The 10352-nt window shown below is 46.9% G+C and overlaps 2 non-coding genes across 2 annotated transcripts; both read left to right on the forward strand.

Moving 5' to 3' along the window:
* Positions 1–6087: 6087 nt before the first annotated feature.
* Trnak-cuu (transfer RNA lysine (anticodon CUU)) lies at positions 6088–6160 on the forward strand. Its single transcript has one exon. It is a non-coding gene; the product is annotated as a tRNA-Lys (tRNA).
* Positions 6161–6481: 321 nt separating this feature from the next.
* Trnat-agu (transfer RNA threonine (anticodon AGU)) lies at positions 6482–6553 on the forward strand. The gene has a single exon. It is a non-coding gene; the product is annotated as a tRNA-Thr (tRNA).
* Positions 6554–10352: the final 3799 nt, after the last annotated feature.

Here is a 10352-nt window from a genome sequence, read left to right on the forward strand (position 1 = left end):
TGTCTAGCTTCGTATGAATATCAGAGGAATGGTATTTGAAGCTGAAAGTAACTCTGAAATGAAATAAATGTGGTGTTTTGGAATTTTAGGTGTACATCGATATGGTGTGAGATGTGTAGGAAAGCAGCAGCTGTGCTAACTAAATGCAAATAATGGTCGCTAATGCGGTGCGTTTCCAGCTGAAGATCTCCGATTCACTAGTCCATAAGAACAAAGTACCCGAAAAGCGCGCTAGGAGGCGCCTCCTTAGCTCAGTGGCAGTTCCGCTTGAGACGCGACAGCGATCGGACTTGCTCTGTATTCGATCCGCCGTTTCCCTCGGGTTGTGACTATTTACTTTCTGTGTGTGACGTTTCTTTGTCTTCTTTTCTCCGTTGTTTCGTCGCCTTAGTGTTTGTTTTGTGTCTTGTGTTGTATAGCGGCTTTTGCCGCATTACTTAAGTGTTATGGCTTCTCGGTTGTTTCCGCGGAAGTGTACTCTCAGTTTTCAGTTTAACAAGGCCACCAGGAATGTTCAACCAACTTCGTTGGAAATTCACGAATGGATTGTGGATACGATTAGCATTACATCGGACCAGGTACATACGGCGTATTTTGATACAGAACTTTACTGCTTTTTTGTGAAATTGTTGAACCCGGTTTTGCTAGATAAGATTTTACTTAAACATGGTGAGCAAGTGTCGTTCCGTCATAGAGATGGTTCTGTTAGCAGTGTTACTGTTTCAAATGCTGAAATTACGTATACCACAGTTCGGGTTTATAATTTACCCCCTGAAGTTGAAAACAGTTATCTCAAGAAAGCTTTGCTTGGTTATGGTACCGTTCGGTCAATTCGAAATGAACGTTGGTCTGCACAACATAAGCTGCAATGTTATAATGGTGTCAGATCGGTTGAAATGCATATTAAGTCGAACATACCGTCCCATCTGGTTGTATGTGGTTATCGTGTTCATCTTACTTATGAGGGGCAAGTTGGTACGTGTTTTCTATGTAATGAAAATGGTCATGTTCGTGCTAATTGCCCTAAGCGGGTGTTTGTGCTTCAAAATGGGCTAGCACAACGCCGCAAATTAACGGTTGCCGATCTTGTGCCAGCAGCTTCCTCCACTGTTTCCTGTCAGCCTCCTGCTGTAGATTCTTCACAACGGGTGACACCCTCCTCTGATGCAGGTTTTCCCCCGTTACCCACTCGCCCGGATGTATCGGCTGCTCCTACACCGATCCCGTCTGTTTCCAATAACAAGCGCCGTCGTGCTAGTGATACCGGTAGCACTGATGACGAAGCTGCTGTTTCGCAGCCGGTTTGTAATCTGACGAGAGAATTCCGGAATCTCCCATGCCTGTTTCGGATTCTGTTCCCGCTGTCTCTCCTGCTTTACCTGATGACGTCAAACTTGCTGCCACGCCGTCGGTGCAAGAGCCACAACATTCGGTCGAGGTGGTGTTGACATCCCCCCCGACACAGGCATCACAACATGTTGACGACACTTCGGTGCAGCCAGCTGTTTGTCGGAAAATCGCTCCTAGAACTGCGCGCTCCGCTTCAGCGGATTCCAAACCTCTCTCTCCACCTCCTACACTTCCAATACCTACACCTTCTGATGCCTGTGCCGATGTTCCTGATGCAGTTTTCCCCTTGTTGGCTCCTTCTTCTGATTCCTCTCGCCCTGCTAATCCTTCGGATGCCTTGGTTGACGTGCCTGATCTCGAACCCCCCCCCCCCCTCCACCTGCTCTTGAATCTGGTGTGCATCAGATACGCCGTCGGGTGAAAGTGCCCCCCAATCTTCACGCGGTGCGGAAAAAACACAAGCATGCAAAGGATGACTCTGATTCCGTTGATTCCGGGCAATCACCCTCTGCCATGTCTGATGTTGATGATATGGATGTAGTTGCTTCTAATGTGGTGTAATTAGGGTTCATTTTCCCTTTTTTTGGTTGATGTTGCAAGCGTACACGTTTATTACCTTAAATATAAATAGCATTCAATCTGCTCTGAAGTTAGCGTCTCTGCAGCAGTTTATTTATGACTCTGCAGCTGATGTTGTTTTCCTGCAGGAAGTCTCCGTTGCACACCTGTTTGTTCCTGGCTTTCGCACTATTATAAATTTTGCGCCTGAGTTTTCCACAGGTACTGCCTTACTAATTCGTGACGGTATCCCCGTTACCGAAATTGAGCTCTTAGACTCGGGAAGGGGTATTGGTTGTCGGTTATTTGACACAACCTTGGTTAATATTTACGCCCCCTCTGGTTCCAGCAAACGGCAGGAAAGGTCTCGTTTTTATAAAGAGGATCTGATTTATCTTTTACGCAAAAATCCTGCGACTTTGATATTGGGGGGTGATTTTAATTGTGTGTTACAAGCTAAGGACCAATCCCCTCATTTTAATTATTGTTTCGAGCTACATTCTCTTGTACGTCAACTACGACTACGCGATGCGTGGGAGGTTAAACACCCCACTTTAGTTAAATTTACATTTTTTACTGCCACCTCTAGTAGTCGCCTTGACCGATTGTATATTTCTGATCCCCTTAGTGCTTCTGTTTTAAATGTAGATGTTATTCCAGCCAGTTTTACGGATCATTGTGCCCTTGCGGTTATAATTAATTTGGAGCGTCAGCCTCTTAAACTTTATCGGCCGCTGTGGAAATTAAATGTCTCCTTGCTCGATGACCCTGACATCGAACCTCTAATACAGACGGCGTGGGACATGTGTTTACGTTCTCTGCGATACTATCCGTCAAAGCTTCACTGGTGGATCCACTGTGCTAAGCCAAAACTACGTCGCACTTTAATGTCCTACAGTTATCATAGAGCGCGAGATCTGAAACTGACTTTTGAGTATTATTATTCGGTGCTTCGCGAACTTTATGATACTTCTAGAATGACATGTGCCCACCTTTCTGAGATTCGGAAAATTAAAGCCAAGCTCCTTAGTCTTAAACGACTGCAGATGGAAGGATTGAAGCTTAAATCTAAACCACCGTCCACCTTAGCACATGAAATGACTTCTATGTACCATCTGTTTCGTCACCAAAAGAACCGTCGACGTATATTGATTGACGGCCTTATGGCAGCTGATGGTCGCCGGCTTACCTTACAGAATCAGATAACCCATGAACTTACCTGCTACTATGAGACCTTATATGCTGTGGCTGATTCTGATCCAGTTGATAATGACGAGATTTTAACTGCTATCCCATCAGTTTTAACAGAGGACCATAATACGGAATTTTTAGCTCCTTTTACTGCAGACGAAATTTCAGCTTTCATTGCTTGTTCCCCATCTCACAAATCTCCTGGTCCGGATGGCCTTCCTAAGGAGTTTTTTGTTCGCTTTTGGACTATTATAGGGCCTGTTTTTACGGATATAGTAAATGAAATTTTGAATGGTGGCACAATTCCAGACGATTTCAAGAGAGGCACGGTTGTCCTGATACCAAAATCTGCTGGTTTCATGACAGCTAGTGACTTTCGTCCTTTAACCCTTTTAAATTTTGATTATAAGACGGCTGCTAGGGCTGTTAATGCACGTCTATCCCTCTTGCTTACACCTGTGATCACTCCTTGTCAAAGCTGCTTTCCGGGGCGCTCCATATTGACGCCTCTGGCGGGGTATCGTGATATTGTGTCGATTGTCGCTGTCACCAATATTTCCTGTGCGCTTTTATTTGTTGATTTTAGTAAGGCTTTTGATCGTGTGTCCCATTCGTTTTTAGAGCTTCTGCTGCGCCGACTCGGTTTTAATGAAAAGGCGCTGCTGGTACTTAAGAATATGACGACTGGCATTTCTGCTCAGATTGACATTAATGGCCAGCTGACGAAGGTCATTGATATTAAACGTGGCGTCCCGCAAGGTAGCCCTTTATCCATGACCCTTTATGCTCTCTCCCTTCAACCACTCCTCTCTCGTCTCAACTCGACACTTCGTGGTCTTACGATCTCTGGGGTTACCCAGACAGCAACAGCTTATGCTGATGATTTGGTTGTTTTGCTTCGTTCCACCGCAGAAGTGCCGCCGTTGAACATGGAACTAGATAAATTTGCTGCGGGGCTTTGAACATGTGGTTGTTCCGTGGGTTACGGCTGTTGAACACCATACACATTTAGGTATCTATCTTGAACGGTGTCCTCTTCGTATGGCTGCGAAAAATTGGCAAGTGGCCATTTCCAAGCTTCAAGGTGTTTTATTCGAACACTCATGGCGTTCGATACCGCTATTGCAAAAAAAGCGTGTAATTAGACACTTATGTTTTATGCAAAGTCTATTACGTTGCTCAGTTGTTTCAGCTTCCCCGAATGCAGGGTGCAAAAATGGTCCAGCTTATTAACGGATATATTTGGCGGGGGCACATTTTTAAATTACGTTGTGATGTTCTTACGAAGCCGCGTCTTGAGGGCGGCTTGTCGTTCACCGATGTCCGTGTCAAGGCTGCGGCCCTTTATGTTAAGCGCACCCTCCATCATTTATTTTCTGAGTCCCCGACTGTTACTTCGCGATTATTCCATGTCGTTCGTCCTGCGAGCTTGTCACCGCCTATTAACGTAGGGTCTCTAAATGCGAAGCTACGGCATGTTCGGGACTTCTACATTGAGATTAGTTATCTGGATCTCCACTTACATCGTCGTCCTGTTTTTACTACGCGAACACTTCTTGACAAATGGCACAGGTATTCTTCCATCCCGATTGTTTTGCAATATCCCCGTTTTAATTGGCGTAACATATGGACGAATATTAGCTTACCCGTTCATTCAGCACCTGTTGCCTCCATATGGTATAAGGTAGTTAATCAGCTGATTCCTACGAACGAACGACTTCATCGTATAGGTTTGTGTGTCTCTCCGCTTTGTCAAACGTGTGGTTGTGTTGATACACTCCATCACCGATTTACCTGCACTGACCGTCTTCGCATGTGGAACTGGCTGCGCCGACAATTGGCGTTACTCACCAGGAGCTCGGAATCGGCATTTACAACTGATATTCTCTGCTGGCCAGACACGGTTTTTTATCCCCAGACAAAGAACAACACCATTATGTGGCTTCTTGGCCGTTACATTTTTGCAGTGGTTGATGGTGATGGTATTTCCGATTTTATTTCGTTTATTGGTTACATGCTTCATGAGTACTGGACGCAACAATCTTTCCCACATCTTAAGAGGGACTTTGCGAATATGCTTAGTATTGTTTTCGAAAAGCAGGGGATTGGTTAAGTTTCCACTTCTATTGATCGCTCCTGCGCCAGATGCATTAATAGCACCGGTATAGGGGCATACTGATCTCACTTAGGGAAGACATTCTCGCTAGCTCTTAGTTATTTTGCCTTCCTGCCAAGCTTTTACCTGTTTGGATAGACAACGCATCATAAGCCCCGTGTCCACATATAAGTATCATACGACTCCGAGCCAAGGATAATTACTACGTATTGGTGCCACTGTGCTTCAGTGCAGGGAGGAGGAGACGTCATGGCCAGGCCTCGGGATTCGACCCCTGCCAAACGCGCCTCCACCGAGCTGCCCTGGGTCATTAAAATGGTATGAAAAAAAAGTGGCTAGGATACCTGGCTTTACAAAAAAAAAAAAAAAAAAAAAAAAGAAAGAAAAAATGGATAAGGCGTCGGACTTCGGATCCGAAGATTGCAGGTTCGAATCCTGTCACGGTCGAGTTTTTCCAGTTCTGCAAAAGATGCATGCTGTTTTACTGTGTTGTTTGAGTACTACAAAACTAGTTGAAAGTTGCTGCTGTCCGCTTCCTGGCTGCAAACCGGCGTCTACCTGAAGCTCAAGCAAGACAAGGGTGATCTGTAGCGAAATTTTCGGCACAGAGCCGTTCAGGAGAGTTTTTGTTGGAACTACTGCGTCTGATTCAGGGACCAAGAGCTACGCCACAGGCGTCTGCGCACAGTCGAGCATGTGTGCTGATAGCCACGTATCATTTGAAGCAGATTTGATGCCTTTCGGAGACAATTTTTCATTGAATAGGATTGTAGCTCATTTGTGGCAGCAGGAAATAAGCTGTAGTCAAAAGGATCTACCTAGATGGTCGCAGGTCCCATCAGTATTGTATGGCTCGTAAAGCGCTGTTTGGAGCCCGGCTAGCTCAGTCGGTAGAGCATGAGACTCTTAATCTCAGGGTCGTATGTTCGAGCCCCACGCTGGGCGGCGCAAAATTTTGTGTCTACGAGGATGCAACCTGCGCCCCTCTCGTGAGCCTTGCGTAATGAACGTAACGGGTTACGACGATGCCTAGCTTTGTATGAATATCACAGGAATGGTATTTGAAGCTGAAAGTAACTCTGAAATGAAATAAATGTGTTGTTTTGGAATTTTAGGTGTACATCGATATCGTGTGAGATGTGTAGGAAAGCAGCAGCTGTGCTAACTAAATGCAAATAATGGTCGCTAATGCGGTGTGTTTCCAGCTGAAGATCTCCGATTCACTAGTCCATAAGAACAAAGTACCCGAAAAGCGCGCTAGGACGCGCCTCCTTAGCTCAGTGGCAGAGCGCTGGTCTAGTAAACCAGAGGTCGTGAGTTCGATCCTCACAGGAGGCAAATGAATTTTGTAAAAGCCCCTCCCACCGTGGCCCTTTCGAAAAAAGCGGTCAAGGATAAAACAAATTATGAATGGGTGCAGTATTTAAGAAATGCTCTCGCAAATAGATAATGCGAATGGTGCTCTTAAAGTAGGCACCAGAAACTGCTGCTTTTTCCCCCCCACCCTCTGGTTTCCTCCTTCCTCTCCACCCCCCGCCCGTTGCCGCGCCTCTATCGCTGTATCCCTCCCTCTCTCCACCTCCACACACTCCATCTCCTTCATCAGGGCAATTTCCAACGCCTCCCCCTCCCGGATGCCGAACTTCGCCGTGACATCTACCCTTCCTTCCAACTATAACCTGGCCTTGTCCCCCCCCCCTCTCCCCAGGGCCCCATTTTCCTCTTTCCTCCTTCTCCCAGAGCGGATTTTCCTCCGTCCCACCCTCCCCTGAGACCCTGCACCCCATACTTGCCTCTCTCCTTCCCACATCCCTCACTACCTGGCCCTCTTCCGCGCGCCCCCTGCTCACCTCCCCCATCTCTTCCCCTCCCTCCCTTCTTCAGGTCTCCCTCATCTCCTAGCGCCTGGCAGATCCTCTGTATTGCTCTTCATCAGTGTGCCACATCAGTGTTGTTTAGTGCTGTTTCTCGTGTGCGTCAAGAGGTGTGCTTTTAATTGTGTCCTGCCTTGAGGTTCGCCGTCAGTGTTACGTTATGTGCTATGCCATCCGTCGCTACCTTTATGCTCCAGTCATACTGTGCCTTGTGTTCTTTTAACCGTCGCAGTGTGTGGTTTTTTGTGTGTGCTACTTTTAAACAGTTTTTTTTATCTCCATTTTACAGTCACCCCGTTTTTTGTCTATTGTCTTCCATGATGTTCCCCTTTTTTTATATCTATGTTCACCTTATTCTCTCCTTTGCTGTTTTTAAATGTCTTCTATTGTTTTGTTCTATGTCTTTCGGCTGAAGAGCAGCGCCTATGCTGCTGCCAGCCCGCCCTGATGGGGAATTGAAATACAATAAAAGAAAAAAAAACTGCTGCTTTTGGGAGTCTCCGGAGAATGCCGACGTGAAATACTTAGTTCTTGTGATGTATTTTCTACCCCTGATAGAGACCCTCGCGGTTGTCGCCGTCGTCGTCGTCGTCGTCGGCGCCGCCGCCGCTTTGGTAATAGCGGCAACTCGCCATTGTATCTCATAGGGTGAGGTACCTTCTGCAACCGACTGAAATGGCACTAAGCGATTGAAGCTGATTTGCAACCTCTTATTTGATGAGCGTCATAAGGGCTTGAATGTAACTTGCGATGGGACACAGCAAGAAGTAGCGTCGCATTTTTAGTAGTGAAATTGGAGATGGAGAATTGCGTCAAAGATGGGAAATTCATTCCGGGAAGTGCACAAATGGCGATAATGAGGTGTGTTTGGGGAAGCGTATTTCGCCAGTGACCGTGTGGCCTAATGGACAGTCGCATTCGAGTCGCAGCCGCGGTGCGGGACGGACGTGTGGCGGCTGGCTTGGCGTCTTGGCGTAAACAACGGCTGTTTGCTGTCACGAGGTAAGTCAATTCGTTACCTTTGCGAGTTAGGCTATGTTTACTGATTTCAAGATAGAATGAGCGCGATTACAGTAATGAGGAAAGACACGATTAAATTTACTTTCGACCGAAATTTCTTGAGGCCTAAGGCATATGAAGTAAAACAGTGGTTACTCGATGGTGTTGAGATTACTGGCAATGACATAATAGGTGTGCATTTATCGTTCGTTTCAAATGCGGTTTTTGTGAAACTGACCAACCCAGATTTGTGTGTCTCTCTTATGGATAAGTGTGGCGGAGTACTGAAGTTTGAACATTCCGGCGGTACAGTGAGTGATGTTTCCGTCTCACACGCCGGATTAGGCATATGTACAATTAGGGTCTTTGAGTTGCCATTTGAGGTTCCTGCAGAGGAAATTAATAAAATCCTTCGACCGTATGGCCGTGTTATTTCGAATATTGCTGAAAAATGGTCGGAGCCACATATGTTTCCTGTCCTGAATGGAGTCCGCCAAGTTAAGATAGATCTTCAAAGGCACATACCGTCATATGTAAATGTATGTGGACACCGCGCCATAGTTATCTACGACGGTCAACCCAAGACATTGGCATTGTGCAACTCACCAGAGCACATACGCAGTGAATGTAGCAAACGGCGTGTCCCACAGATACCTGCCGGGGAGGTTGCGGTTCCTGGCGCTGCTGTCAGCCTTCCGTTAACGTACGCGGCTGCCACGTACGGCCGAAATTCTGCAGAAACGTCAACAGTTGAGCACGTGGAACAAGTTGAGGCACTGGCGGCCGCCGCAACCGCCACAGAGTTGGCCGCCTCTGTGGATGACCGAGCAGCTGCTGTTAGGCCCTCTTACGACGTCACAACTGCGATAAGTGATACGGAAGGCAGACAAACAGAACTGCGGGAGAGGATACAGTCATGCAAAGACGTAGATACTGAACAGCCGTCTTCGGACTCGCAGCGACACGAGGGGCCCCAAGAATCTACCAAGTCACCGACGGAAGTCGACGAACTACTCGACCTCCCGTCAGACGCACAGGGCGAACGAGCTGAAAGGATGTCGCGTGATGGCGACGCTGGTGTCCGTAACCGAGCCGTACCCCACCCGGAAATCCAAGTAGGACAACCTCCGGAACCCCACCCGACACATGCGGAAGTGACGGAACCCCCAACTGAGGCTCTTAGCGAAATTCACACGAGGAACTCTGAGACAACGACAGAACCGCTCTCACCACTGTCTTCTTCCACCGAACCGCCAGAACATTCGCCTGACTTGTCTCCTACGGGATCCCTGCGGAGGAGGAAGAAGTCAAAAAAGCGTCGTTTGGCACACCAAGCGGCAGAGACTTTGGCCCCAGCTCTCAGGGAAAAGCTGAAACATCTCCAGAACAAGGATCAGAAGGCTGAAGATCTGGAGCCAGCAGGGACTATTGGGCACCCAGACAGAACGGAAAGGCAAGAAGACCCGGGGGGTGACCATCACCCATCGCAAACTGGGCTCACGAACAAAGTTCCAGAAGGTGTTTCATTGCCAGGCCCACACGCACCAGCTGCACCAGTCAATTGGGCGGACGATGACGCAGATGAGGATGTAGATAACATGGACGATGACCCAAGTCAAGAAGAAGACCTTTTTTATTAATAGAGTTGGCAAGATCGCCTTGAGACTAAACGAGGGACTGATGACTACAGACGGATTCCATATGAAAGTATTACGCAGTCAATAAACTTACCTGCACTATCTGGCACATGCTCCAAACCTATAATGTGACTACATTAAATATTAACAAAATTCAAAATGCAACTAAAGTAGCCGCACTTCAAGATTTTATCTATCAGTCGGACACCGATATTGCCCTTTTACAGGAAGTGCTTATTCGAGACCTTCATATCCCAGGATTCAATGCTATTTTAAATATAGCTCTCGAACATAGTTGTGGGACGGCTATTCTTGCCAGAGAGGGTATCGAAATGACAGACATTTGTAAATTAGACTCTGGAAGGGGCATTCCGTGTAACATCCATAATACGGCTATTCTAAATGTTTATGCGCCCTCAGGCAACAATGCACGAGAAGCAAGGGCCAAGTTTTACAAAAGTGATATCTTAATTCTACTTCAGGACAATCCTGCTGATGTTTTGCTTGGAGGTGACTGGAATTGCGTACTCATTGACAAGGACCAACGGCCAAATTTTAATAAGTCCGAGGAGTTACAGTATCTGGTGTCGCACATGAAATGGTCAGATGCTTGGGAACTGAAATTTC

The sequence above is a fragment of the Schistocerca nitens genome, chromosome 8 (assembly GCF_023898315.1).
Source record: "Schistocerca nitens isolate TAMUIC-IGC-003100 chromosome 8, iqSchNite1.1, whole genome shotgun sequence".
Lineage (NCBI taxonomy): Eukaryota > Metazoa > Arthropoda > Insecta > Orthoptera > Acrididae > Schistocerca > Schistocerca nitens.